The 13895-nt window shown below is 42.2% G+C and overlaps 1 protein-coding gene across 8 annotated transcripts in view; it reads right to left on the bottom strand.

Annotated features, from left to right (window-relative positions):
- CLIP2 (CAP-Gly domain containing linker protein 2) overlaps positions 1 to 13895 on the bottom strand; it is a 101080-nt gene that overhangs the window by 80083 nt on the left and 7102 nt on the right. For 2 of the 8 annotated variants that reach the window (XM_055714256.1, XM_055714248.1), the window contains one exon: positions 175 to 308. The gene's annotated coding sequence lies outside the window, so the exon portion shown is untranslated. Of the gene's footprint in view, positions 1 to 174; positions 2380 to 13895 lie in introns of those variants that run through there. The other 6 variants (XM_055714272.1, XM_027806205.2, XR_008732840.1 and 3 more) reach the window with 5 other exon arrangements.

A 13895-nucleotide genomic window follows, 5' to 3' on the forward strand; every position in this document is an offset into this window, starting at 1 on the left:
CGCGAACAAAGGGGCCGGTCCGGGGCCGCCCCGCGCTGAGATCTTCCTGGTTGCCGGGCCCCGGCGCCGCCGGAAACGGGGTGGGAGGGTGGCAAAGCAGCGACCAGGCTCCTCCTAGCTGCCCGGAACCCTACCCGCTCGTCTCTTAAGAAAAGAAATAATCGTTAAGTTCACCTTTTTGCTCGACGCAGATGCGGTCTCCTCCCTTCCTCGCGGCTGTGGAACGGAGGAGCTCTCTAAGCACATCTGAATTTACGTGGTAGCGAATTCGATTGATACAGAAGGGCAGGAGGAGTTGGCGGTGCTTCCTGGAAAAAAAAAAGGAGAGCGCCCCAATTACCGGGGGTTTTCCGGGGAATGCAGCAAAGAGAAAACACCTGCAGCCTTGAAAACTCATTCATTCAAAGCCAGGAGGGGTGGGCTGAGTGGATAATCACCACTTGTCCCTCACCACCTCTCTGCATGTAACTCCCGGAGCCGTACCTGAGCTGACATTATAGATGTAACAGTGCAGGGTCCTACCTAGTGCCTCTGCCCTGAAATTGCATCTTTTTGATGCAAATTGAAATTCGGACAGGAGTGGAAAAATGGTTGTGACTCTATTCACCATACCTCACTAGCGCTGCAGACACCCCACGTCACCCAAGGGGCAGCGGGTGAGATCCTGCACATCAGACACGGTGGTGGAAGGGCCCGGCTCAGGCACAAACAGAAAAGGGTCCCACCTGGCAACAGCCCCAACACTTGCGGCTCTGCCCCTGCTCTGTACCCTCTGCGTGGGCCCAGGAAAGCACAGCAGAGACGCAAGTGAAGGAGATGTAGGCAAGAAAGCAGAGAAGAACCAAAGCTGAGGTCAACCGAGCATCATCCAGAATATGAGATTTGCCAGCCCTGGCCTCAGCAAGGCAATCCAGTCCCACGAAGCAGCCACAGGCATCCTCATTTTCCATCTTGCAAAAGGGAAGCCAAAGCAAAGTGAAATGGCTGGTCCAAGTCAAAAATAGAACCTGAAGCACCTGACTCCAACGCCTCTGCTTCAACTGTTAGTTCACTGTCTTTCCCTGACATTTTCCCTACATCCAAGCTCAAGTCACTGCTTTGCAGTTCTGGATACAAGATTTTTTTGCCTCCTCTCTAATCTGTAGTTGCCTAGGGAGACAGTATGTCACCAAAGAAAGAGCTAGACAAGAAGGTGCCTGTTGAATCAGGCTTGGACTCCAATGGGACATCTCGCTTCCCTGTCCAGCTTCACCCCTGGTGTGCCAGCTCTGCCAGTTCATATCCTTAGGTCCCAGTTTCTTTCCTTCTCAAAATGGTGATGGAGTGATGATGGTGTGACCTCCCTTTGTGAGTTCCAGAGAGATTAACGAGAAGTGTTACATGCAGCCATACATTTCATAAGAAGGAGGAGTGTAAATTTAATGCAGTTTGGGGGAAAGAAAAAAAAAAAAAAAGGAATCCTCTTTAATGTTTTCAGATGCTTCAGGGTAGGATTTCAAATCAGGTATTGCTCAGAAGTTAAGCCTTCTCATTTTTGATCAATTGCACAATTTTATGCTGTATCTTATATATGCTAATTTGTTCTTTTACTAAACTTCCATTTAAACATTTAATTTACAGCCCTACGTCTGCATTATGACAAAGAAGGTCAGCAAGTCTGGGGTTGTATTTTGCCTGCCAATAGTCTGTGGTACGCGCAGTGGCTCGATGCCATTTCCCATCTTCAGTCCTGAATTACAGCAGGACAGGGGCCCAGGACTGCCACACTACGCTGCAAACTAGCGCATTTCTCATTGCTTCTCCATTTCAGCAACAGAAGTCTTGAATTTTACAAGTGCTTTTGTTTTCTTCTTTAGAACTTATTTGTCCCAAGGGCTCTGTGTGCAAATAGGAATATATCGTAATGACTATTCTATTTTATGTTCTAGTAGTGACTGAAGGCGTGCTGCGATCTGAGGCCGTTGTGCCAGGCACTGCACACTCCCTGAAGAGGAGGCAGAGACACACACACACACACCCCCCACCGTCAGGTTTCCCCTCACGCCCGTGCAATCTGCAATGCTGATGCACAAGCAAAAGGAGAATTGAGCCCACTGGCTTCAGTAAGATGAAGCTAGAAAAATTTCACAGCTCTTAAGTAATTTCCTTGAATTATTTTGACAAATCTGCTTCTGACTAAACTTTCTCAGGGGAATTTCCAGGGAGAGAAGGAAAGATCATCTGGGGCCAGAGCTCTCACAGGAATGTGGCTGAAGTACTGGGTAGACTTGAATTTGTGTCTTTGCCATCAAGTGCTCTCCCACAAAGCTATCCCTCAGCTTCTGTTGTACCTGCCTTTCACAGACAAAGCCTCAGGATGAAAATAAATGTTAAAAACCCATCATTGTGCAGAGTGGCATTACTATTTCCCAATAACCATTTATTTATTCACAGGGGCTGCGTGCAGACAAACAGCCTTGCACTGATGATCCCAGACACAGAGAAGCACAGGAAACACTCCAGTTTCAGCCTGTGAACATAGGAGGTCTTGTTAATTTTACCCAGGTGAGCAGAGCCATGACTTTCAATTAAATCATTATATGTAGAAAGCTGGTATGCAATCTCTGACATTTCTGGGCTATCACATTTGCCTGATAAACCTCTTGCTTCTCTACTACCCTCCTATTTTATGTGATATGATATATATCTTGTTTTGAGAAGTGGCTTCTCACTGATAGTCAAAACTGTCTCCACTTGACTGATCCATTATTCTGATTTGGTATTTGCATTAGCTGTTAGGATCACTAAAAAGCTTCACAGCTGTTTTCTTTTAAATTATCCTGACAAACTGAAACACTACACAGAGTAATGTAAAAACCAAGGCAATACTCACGCATACATCTAGGGAAACAAAAAGAGCGAACACTTTATGTTTTGCTGTTATATACATTATATGAATAAAGACAGTAGATAAGAAATGGCCAAACCATTCAAGTACCTTTCCATTTTATTACCCAGCAGCAGGAGATAAAGGAGCTCTCTGCAAAGAGATGATGAGGCACTTGATTTGTCACATAGCAGTAGGTTACACTTCCTAAAGCCCTGGTCTTGCACTTGTTCCCCAAAGGCAGCTACTTTTTAAAGGCTATAGAGAGTATATATAGGCGATATGAAGTGATGACATCAGGACCCCAGAAGTCAACAAAAGCTTCAGAGCTGAGTCCTTTCACTCTTTTCCCTACCACATGCCTAGAAATCCCTGCCAAGTATCCCTTTGCCCTGCCAATGTACCCTTGAAACTGAGTGGTGGCAGAAACAACTATATTCGAGAATACTCTGCAACTTCATTACTGTCAACTTTCAGTTATGTGATTTCCACCATAGTTCTTACTATTCATTCAAGCTGACACTATAAATAGCCTGCTGCATTTGGCAGCAGAGCACAAAATTCCAGCATTCGTGGGAGAAACAAGATTAAAGCAGTGATTTAAAGAAGAGCTGGTTTTTTCCCTCGATTACAGAGCTGCTGAAAGAACTTCTTATCTTGAGGATCAGTGACTGCTTTAGGCCTTACCCATTCTAGGCCAAGCCTAAAGTTCAGAAACTTCTTGTAAACAGCTTTTAAATTGTTAAGATCTTACACAGTTGCAACAGTTCAGCCAAGTGGCACCATGTTTTCAGGCATTTGTTATCCAACCGAGCACCACTGCAAAGCCTCTAATATCCAGCAGATTCTGTTGTATCTCCTCAGGTGAAAGAAACCTCTCATCTGTCTTCAGACATCTATATCTGAGCCAACTGTCTAGACTTCCTGAATGAGTGCAGAGAAACAGGCACTGAGGCGCAATTCCCCTCATCATATTGCAGACATCTAAAATGGATTAATTGCTCTCTAACAATGCTCTCTTCCATCCATGAATTACAGGGGTGGTCGAGAAATAGGCCAAATGAGATGTTTAAAATTAAGTGACACGAATTCCACTCATCTTCCTTCCAGAAATGCCCAGCATTGATGATGCTTATTTGGGTGCATGTAGATCAGACATGCATGTTAGGTACATTCTTGTCCGAAGGCCTGACTTTGTTCTGTTTCACTGGAAAAAATGAGACTTGGCCAGGATTCAACACGGGCAAGATCTGGCTCCAGGACCCTTCAGGGGAGCGCACGTGGCTTGTACAGTGTGACGGAAAGTGCTCTGAAAGAAGGCTTTCTGCTAGGCTGACTGCTGTGCGTTCCTACACACTAGTTAACATAAAAGAAAGTGTGGGTGGAAATAGGTTGAAGGATCATGGCAGGTCTCATTAATTATGAAAATCAAGAGGAGCTCTTACTGCTTTTTTAGTGTATTTCCTATACCAAAATTAGTGCATTAACTGTTACTTAAACTTCAACCATTGGTATAATTTAATCATTAGCACAGCCTGGTTCCTGTTGTTCTACATTTTTAAAGTAAACTACCTTGCTGCAGTAGCAAGGACTCTGAGGAATGTGAGACAGCACTTCATACAAATGCAAAACAATAAAATGGACCACACTGCATAACCAAAGAAACAGTGTAATTTTCATCACAAAAACTGTTGCCTATCCAGCCCAAAGGCAAGTGGTTTTTTTATAGAAATTTAGCATCCATTAAGTACAGGCCTTTTGAAATTCTGTCCTCTGATACCATGTTTTTCCAAACAACCTATACAAGATCACAATGGCAGTGGAGAACTTGGAATAGCTCTTTTTTTAAAAAGTTCATCTGAAGATAAAGCTCCTCTTTACAGATAAAGTGAGTCAGTCATGGAGAGAAAAAAATAACATATCTGTGATCATACCGCTGAAACAGAAGTATGTTGGTCAACATCTACATTTCGGTGTCAAACATCTATAACTAAGCGTGACCAAAAGAAAGTAATACAGGAGGATCAGAGAGAGCATGGAGACACTGACAGGAGATCTGGCACTAATGAGTATAACTTCTTTTCATGGGTGGGGGGGAACAACACAGCAAAAAAATAGAGGTTAAGTAGATAAGCCATTCTGAGCAGCCCTCCCATCCCAACACAGTACCCCATATTTATTCTGGTTTTCTTTGTTATTGCCCTAAAGCCTGTTGCTTGTCTGAACCGAGACTAAATATCAGGCTGTCCTTTGCTTAGTCCTTTTTTTAAAGATCGGGACAATTGACAGTTGCACTTAACCAGGCTTGCACCAATAAAGGGACTTTTATGCCTACTGCCCCCAAAGGTGAGCAAACATCACCTAGGTTTTGTAGACTCAGGAACTGAAATTGGGTTAGTTTATCTTCCCAAGGCCCATCTAATGCAGCAGCACAGCTCAGGGCAGAACCTAGGTGGCCAGACTCTGGGCATTATCGTATTGTACTTCACTCAGTTCATGCATTTCTTTTTATACACATTCAAGTCAGAGAGTCAGAGTTCTGCTTCAGCTCCAAGTACGTGCCACGAGACCTTTCTCACTGTTGCCAGGGGTGTGAAGATTTATTGTTTTTTCTGACCTCTCAAATAAAGTCTGTAACAAATTTGAGCCAGCCTGTACGTTATGAAAAAAGAGCTGTCTATTTCCCTGTTGTTTGGGCCCCGACACAAATACTATTTCAGACCAAAGAGAAGTACCAGATGTTTTCTACCAGAGCTACAGAATGTGCAGTGCCTGGGAGAGACAAGAGTCCCATTTCCTTTGCATGAACTGGAGTGTGTTAGAAGATCAAAGATGAGGGATGGGAGCCAGGATGAAAAAGCTTCCTATTTGTGCCTAGAACTTGAAAAATGATTTTAGTACCTACAACCAAAGCTGTGTTTATTGGGGAAGGGGAGGAAAACTAGCTCTACTTTTAACACTTAGAAAAAAGCCAGACTTTTAAAATGTCTTCAGCAGGCAATGCATGGAAAAGGTTTGGACAGCAGCCCTGACTGTGGGTACTGACCACCGAAATATCCAGTCCTGCCACTTTGATTTCTTAGCCTTTAATTCTCCAGAAAAGCAAGGCTATCGCCAAGAAGGCACGGACACTGTAATTTAACATAGGGCATGCTTTTCCAGATGATCCCAAAGCACACAAGGAACAATCTTTATAACAATTTACAGATGAGAAAACTGAAGCATGTTTACATGCTTACATGATAGTCATGGTTACATGACTATCAGTCCCATGAGGATCACCTCCAGTCCACTAATTTCCAGTCATTAAAGAAAGTGATAAGCTAGTTATTCCTAGCCAGCTTTGCATACTGGGTGAGATGTAAGCCTACGTTAATGAGCTCTGCTAGAGCCATGCTGGCTTCATACCGGGGTGTGGAATATTAGCAGTTTTCTTGTGTAAGGCAGAAGGAATATGAAGAAGGTAGGAGGCCATCAACAGTACAACTAGCTGCCCTCTACTTCCTTCAAACATATGTATGTTTTTAATTAAGGAGAGGTTTCAACCAAAGACTCTGACTGACCTAACTTAAATACCACAGTAAAGAGCATAGCATAAATACATAGCTCAAAACCCACAGCACATCTTTTTCAGCATTGATGCAGGGGAATGGGCTGCTCTCCTGTCTCTGGGAGAGCACTGGATGGTAATTAAACTGTGTTCTGTTTCATTTCCACAGAAATGTCCATTTGCAACAAAAGCATGCTATTCTGGTACAGAGGAACTATCTACCACGTGTTAGAATTTCAGTTTTCCCACCATAGTATCAACCCATTCAACCATCCACTGATCCCAGCTGTCTTTTTTTCAGTATGACATTCAAAGGCTTAAAGAATGTCTTCATAAAAAATAGGTTATTTCTTTACGCAGAAATAATAGGTCTTGTGACAGCAGAGTAGCAAGATGCCCCAAACGATTTCACTCACCGAGTGGATATTGCTGCAGTGATTGCCAGGCAGAAAGGGCAGTCATGACTCCCTAAAATCCTAATCCCACAAAAATGCTTATAGAAAGGGTGAAAAAGCATGATCCTTTGCCAGGCGTTCATATTTATTACAGAAAATCCTGTATAATGTGGATTCTGTCTGTCAAATGCCATGATATAACCCAGATACAGGAATGCACACACTTCTTCAGCTTTCCGCAAATTTAGTTTTATTAATTGCACTACATAACTTGTATTATATGTTCCAATAAGGAAGAATCGCTGCAAGAATGCTGCCAGTGTTGCTTTCTATGGAGCACTGTATAGGGACACATGACAGTTGGAGTCTAATCTAATTTCTGATTTTACTGCTGGTGTAAAATGGAAATTCCCTCCATCTCAACAACTATTTTCACTAACAATGAAAGAGGAACAATGATACCAACCTGATCTGTAAAGTGTTTTGACTTGGCCAGACTAAATGTGGAAGATACATGTTAAAATAGCTTATGCTGCCTAATCTAATATTTGTCTCAGTCTTAAACGCTCACAGACAAGCTCAATGCATGCTGCAAACGTTCAGTCTTTCTCAGTCCTGTGAGAACTGAAAACTAGCCCTGTTACTCAGGGTGCACTACAGCCACTAACCTGACAGTACTCACAGCACCCATAAAGCACACACTCCACTTCATAATGAAAGGCATGCAGACACACAAGAGTCACATTTAGAAACAGGGAATGCAGTAATTATGCCCAATATTCCTGACAAGACTGCGCTGTGTGTCCCTCTCTGCAAATGGCAGGGCTCGGTAACACCAGCATGCATGGCAGCCCTAGCTTCAGACAATGCAAATGCACTATATGTGTCTTGGATTTGGCTGGTGGAAATTGCCAGTTTCTTAGCTGTGAAGATATAAAAGAAAGGAAAGGAGGTAAATTCTGTGTTCTTTTACCTTCTTTAGAAGAAACAATCTGAGGAGGGTGCCAACAAACATAAAGTTAACAAGTGGAAAAATACAATTAAGGTAAATTAACTTGTGAAACTCAATGCCAGAATATATTAAAGGAAATTAAGATAATCATGTTGCAGCAGTAGCTATATTAATTCTAATTAGAATAAAAAAGTATGAGATAACCCTTAACTCTTGATGAAAAATAAAATTCTCTGAACAGATTCTATAATCGTTTGATATCACACATAAGGTTTACCTCCCCTTTCTTTGAGCCTCTGATAAGATTCAGATTCTCAGAGGGGATGTTCACTTGAACAGGTTTCTGATCTGTTCCAGGAGGTAGTTTGCCTGTACCTTTTGTTTTATATTCTTCGCAATATGTCTAAGAATGCTTGTGGCAAAAGAACAGAAATAGCGGGTTACTATCTAAGCTATTTACTGAAGAAAGGAAATAAGGAATTAATAGTATTTTTTGTGTGAGAAACACATACAAATATTAATTAATCCATGCCACACTCATGTAGCATGCAAATCGTATGTATAGCTAAAGAAAAGAGATGAAGATATTTGCAAACTGGGCTTAAAATGTCATGGAAACAGCTGCCCTCCCAACAGACTGAAAATTCATTTCCTTGCTGTATACAGGCAAGCATGACAGAGAAACCCACCCACTCGCATCCACACCTACGTATCACACCAAAGGCTATGATATTTAAGCAGATTATAAATACTGACCTAAAAACCTAACAAGTGATCAAACATTATTGCGTGTTTTTTGCAAGTGGGCTTGTTTTAAGACATTATTAATACTTCGTGACATCAAGGTCATAAAACAAAGCCATGACCATATTGCAATTCCAGAGAAAATTGCCTTGAGAATGACATACTGCAGTGACCTTCAAGTCCCAATAGTCAAGGAGTTGAAGTCTGAAATTTCCCTACTTAAAATCCTCAGCTTATGCAGATCTCCCTTCACAGGGCTGACATTATATTCTCCTGGGGAAGAACAGCCAAGGAGATTGCCCTGGCTCTGCCCTGCAGTTGTTTCTGTAGAAAATAAAGAGGATATTAGATGTTAACCTCTGTAAACAGCGCTTCGAACTTGCAGGGCAGTTTCACTCTCCCTATCCCCACATTGTAAAAAAATCATATATCTATACTTAAAGATAATTTTGTATACCTGGTAGATCTAGAAGTATGTAAGCAGGTCAATCTGGGCAGCAGATGAATACAAACTAGAATCTTGTTGGATTCATTCCATCATTGCTGCCTTGAGACTGTATTGTTTTGAGAGGTGTGGAGCATCTAAAAAATACCATAAGCCTGTATCACAGAGGCAGAGAGAAGAGTGAAATACTTCTGTACCAGTATAGACTTGAAGGAGGGCAGGTGTCATTCCCAACAAGACCTGTCCCACAACAATTTTGGCATTTTTTTTTCCACAGGAACTGTGCCTGCAGGCTGCCAAAGCCACGGGCTTAGCTAGGATGTGCTGCCACCCAGCTAAACTGGGAGCCAGTCTCTTATCTCTGCAGTGGCAGATTATTCGCAATCACCTTCCACCTCCACAACCCTCTGGCCTACAGCAGGCTGTATGATTATATCAATGAGAAAGATGTTTTTGTCACCCGTTGCAATGAAATCGTGTACAAGCACCTGGTGCTGAGAAACATATGCTCCCAGTCTGCCAATTTTCAGAGGGAACCGAGGCCCCAGTTTAGCAAAAGTCGTAAAGTGCAGGTTCAACTTTACAGGTAGGAGCAATCCCCATGAAATTAACTGATCAGAGACAGCATGAAAGGCAACTCCATACCAAGTGTGCACTGTTGTACTGTGGCTTGCAGGTGCACAGCCCTCTATCAGGATCAGGCCTTTCCCTGCAATATACTGTTTTGAGGCAGCAGAACACAGATGCAATGGGATGCCATTACAGACAGTACTAAGCTTTCAGATTCTAAACCCTTTATTTCTTTTCAAGGAAGATCCATTTCACTGCAGCACTTGATTTTCCAACTATATTCCTGCCTTTTACCCTGTTTTCCAGCTGCACAAGGAAGTCAACTGCCTTGCTCAGGGTTACACTAACTGATCTACTGGGGAAATAAAGGCTATTTCTGGCAGCTGAGATGTCTTTCCAATCATTCATTGCCATAAAATTCCAGTTCTAATAAACCAATTTATAACCTACAATGTGCCAGATGAGGTGTGTCTGGTTCATCTGCACTACTTTTGCCCGATGTGCATGTGTATGCACACTACATTGTGTAGTGCTTTATCGTGAGGTTATTTTCAATAAGCAATAATAATATTTCCATTATGAGATGAGATTTACTAAGGACAGTTGTGTGTACTACAGTGCACTGAAACAAGCAATGTTCCTAAAGGCTATTTTGCTCTGTTCTGGTTGTATGGTGTCAAACCTTCACATCCACTAACAGTTAAGCCCAATGAGGCGGTTGACTGATAAACTGTACAATCAAACCTGTTCGTATAGCTGCTATATATTCATTTTACAACAAAGATTGTATGTGCAGCTCTGTCTTTCTCTATTCCCTCCACCACATCTTGTAAGCTGAAGTAATTCAGTGCAGGTGGCATTTGTATTACTGTATCATCTATCTACAGGAGAGGAACTCCTGAAAGGCAGAGCAAGCCAACAGCTCAAGCCCAGCTCATATTCACCCTAATGACAGTATGTAAGATTTTCTGGCCTTTCAGCAACTTTATCACCTGATGTCAGCATGCATTTCAGGAGGTTTTTAACTAGGAATTCACTGATCAGACAAAGAGAATTGTCTCTGAAGAACAGTACAGTCACAGAGGACTTACGGCACGCTCAATTTATATAGCCCTATCTGCTCAGGAAGCAACTTACCTGATTCAGACTCCTCATATAATGCAGCAATAAACAGTGTCTTACATTAACGACAACTGAAATACTGAATAAGCAACTTGAACAACTGCATTTGTTCCACCCAGAGAACAGGGTGAAATAACCAAATAATCACCAAATAATCACTGTAGGGGTGGGGGAATCTATATTTTATGTTTACGGGTTAAAAGTACTATTTTTCAATGTCTACGACCTTTTTCTGAGCTACTGGTCAATTTGTATTTAACCAAGTAAATCAATATAGTGTCATATGCAAATATCTTGCATGTACAAATATGTAAATACATGCATATAGACATGCTTATTACCATGCATAAAACCTGCACAGACGTAACTGTGTAAGTAATTAAAGGAAGAAGTCAATTGTACCCAATATAGAGGACAAAGGCCACATTCTAAGCCAAAACTCTCTCTTCTTAGGCAAGACATTTTGAACTTTCCCATTTCAGTTTTGCTACCTGTATATTGACAGTATCTTTTTTCCATTAACTGTGCTGCTTGGATGAATATAGTTTTTAGCCATTCAGTTAAAGATTCTACCAAAATATTACTAGCAAGCACACATGCAAAAAGCTAAATCCCAGGGTGAACTTGGAAACTATTATAAAAATATACTTATATCTAGAAAATCGGCCTGCTCTCAGCTGATATGAGTACCGAATACAGGAACTATGTTAAGAGAATGATCAAAAGAGGGAAGCAGTAATGGTGTAGAAATCAGTCTCTGTTCTCAGCTCTGCTACCAGTCTAGCAGTCAAAAGCAATACCTGTAAGAAAAGTTGGCTTGGCAGCCTAGAAATCTCCAGGACAAATGATGTTTAGGGAGATAATAGTTCCAAAAGCCCAGGAAGAACATAATAACACCTCTGTGGGCAAGAGAACACATTGCTGTTTACTCATATGGGTAAGAAAGTGGCATTTGATACCCCTTCACCTCACCCATTAAGTTCTGTCTTCAAAGCATGGGAGCACAAGTACAGTCACCATGAGGGTAAATGCTATTACTTAATATTGTTATTTGCATATCATGTCTATTAAATCTGAACAATATGCCAAGACAAGAGGAGCTGCAAGAGAAGCATAAAATGAAGCTAATGCAACACATTCTAGATAAACTGTGGAAGCAGATGGAAAAGTCAAAATACAATTCAGATAAGACAAGTGATTGTACAACTCTACATTCATCTGGACAAATTTTAAAAAAGGCAGGGGGGAACACCAGAGAAATATCCACTGGTTACAACATAATGAAAACCAAACATTAGCCAGTCATGCACTCTGAGCAAAAGAGAAATCATTGATCATTTCAGTTCTAACAGAAACATATAAGTTCCTCAGGTACAAACTTCTTGAAAGAGGGTATTACAAAGCAAGCTGTTCCTCAGTATTGACTCCAGACAGCACAATTCACACTGGGAACAGTCACTAAACAAAACCCTGGAGCTGTTTCCTCTCTTTTCTGGTCTCTGTGCCTGCAAGGGCGGAGGCACCAGCAACCACAGCAATAAAAAGCAGTGGCCACATCAGCTGGCAGTGGTTTCCTCCCTTCATGGCTCTAGGAGAACAGCTCATATTTTATTCATGAAAAATGAGGCCTCTGGAGGTCTAAGCAAAAAACCAGGAAGTAAATATTTCTTGGGGGCAGTCAGTCACAAGCTGGCAAGTATCCAGGACATCAAGAAGGAGAGGCAGGGGTGAAGGATGGAAGCCTGAAAGCTCCCTTCCTACCAGCCTTCCTGTGATGGAGGATCACAAGGGGCAAACTGCACCCTGAATGTGCTGTGAGGGTGACCCAGTGCAGCAGGGAACTCAGCTGGTGTCCTGTAGTGAGGGTCCCACAGGGGGTCACTGCATTGCAGGGGGAATGCATGCTGCACAGCCAGCGTGGATGCATACCAGGATGGGAACCTTCCAAGGTTTCGAGAGGCTGATGTTTACCCCAGCCATATACCTAAACTGTTGCTTTGAGTTCTCCAGGTAAGCTCTTTTCCCACTTTGCCCCACTCTTCTCACACCCTAAAACTACACCACCCTAAAGGCTGATTTGCACGTGGCTTCAGGATAGGAGCACATCTGAGCTCAGAATAAGCACCTTCCTGGGAAAAGAGGTCTTCTCTTCCCACATAGCTAGACAGCTTCTTCCATTTCCTTGTGCCCCCAGTAACAAAGACCACCCTTAATATCAGAAAATGATCTTCTGCAGTCCTTCACTTTCCTGAGAAGACAGATGTGAAGCTGCAGATGTCATTTGTCGACCACTAACTGGAGACACAGAAGTGTCCTGTATGCTCAAACTGTGTGCAGAGGAGCAACCGTCGGTCCCCTCACAGCTCAAACCTAACACACAGCACTAGCTGCTCCTGATTTCATAAACTTTACCATCAGGTTGACTGTTTCTGAACTCGTAATTATTTTGCACAGGACACAGTAACAAGACCTGTCTGAGAAGTCTGAACTCCTCCTTGCAGATTTCTGGAATCTGCAGGGAAAGAAAGAAGCTACCTATTACTTTCTGACAGACTTCCTAAAGGAGGGCATGTACACGGGAAGATTCATCTCTTGAAAATTACAGAAAAAATGTAGCATTTTACATTAACATTCATCCTTCACTGTTTTAATTACCGTCTAATGAACATTAGCCCTCAGAATATGTCCCCTGCTGGGCTGGGCAAATGAGAAACAAGTTATAGCAGGGCAGTCAGAATGAAAGGAAGGAAAAAACCCAAGACAGTAAACCCCCACACACATCAGGAGAGGCAGCAAAATGCGCCCTGGGATGCAGCAGCCAACATTCATTTAATAATGTCAATGTTTTATATGCAAAGCTTTCCTGGGTGGTAGTAAAATATATGGATTAATAATGCCATGTGGTGGGATTAGATAAAAAAAAAAATCAATATTTAAGGTGCTCTTTATGGTATGGGGGAGTAAGGGGAGGAAGAAATAATCCTCTATCAGTACAAGCATCACCTAAGATTACTGTTGCAGAAGAAATTTTTAAACAATAAAACCCACTGAAAACCACCCCTAAATTAAATCCTGGTTTTACTCAAGTCCATGGGAGTTTTCACCTGCACTGCCACAGGACTGGGACTACACTTATTTCTCATTAATTAGTTTATTTTTAAAATCCCACTCAAATGCATCCAGCTGCCTCTAGCATGCAAACACACAAAGCCCACTGGAAACTGAAGTTCAGACAAGCAAATTCTGGTTGG

Source organism: Falco cherrug, chromosome 1 (genome assembly GCF_023634085.1).
Source record: "Falco cherrug isolate bFalChe1 chromosome 1, bFalChe1.pri, whole genome shotgun sequence".
Lineage (NCBI taxonomy): Eukaryota > Metazoa > Chordata > Aves > Falconiformes > Falconidae > Falco > Falco cherrug.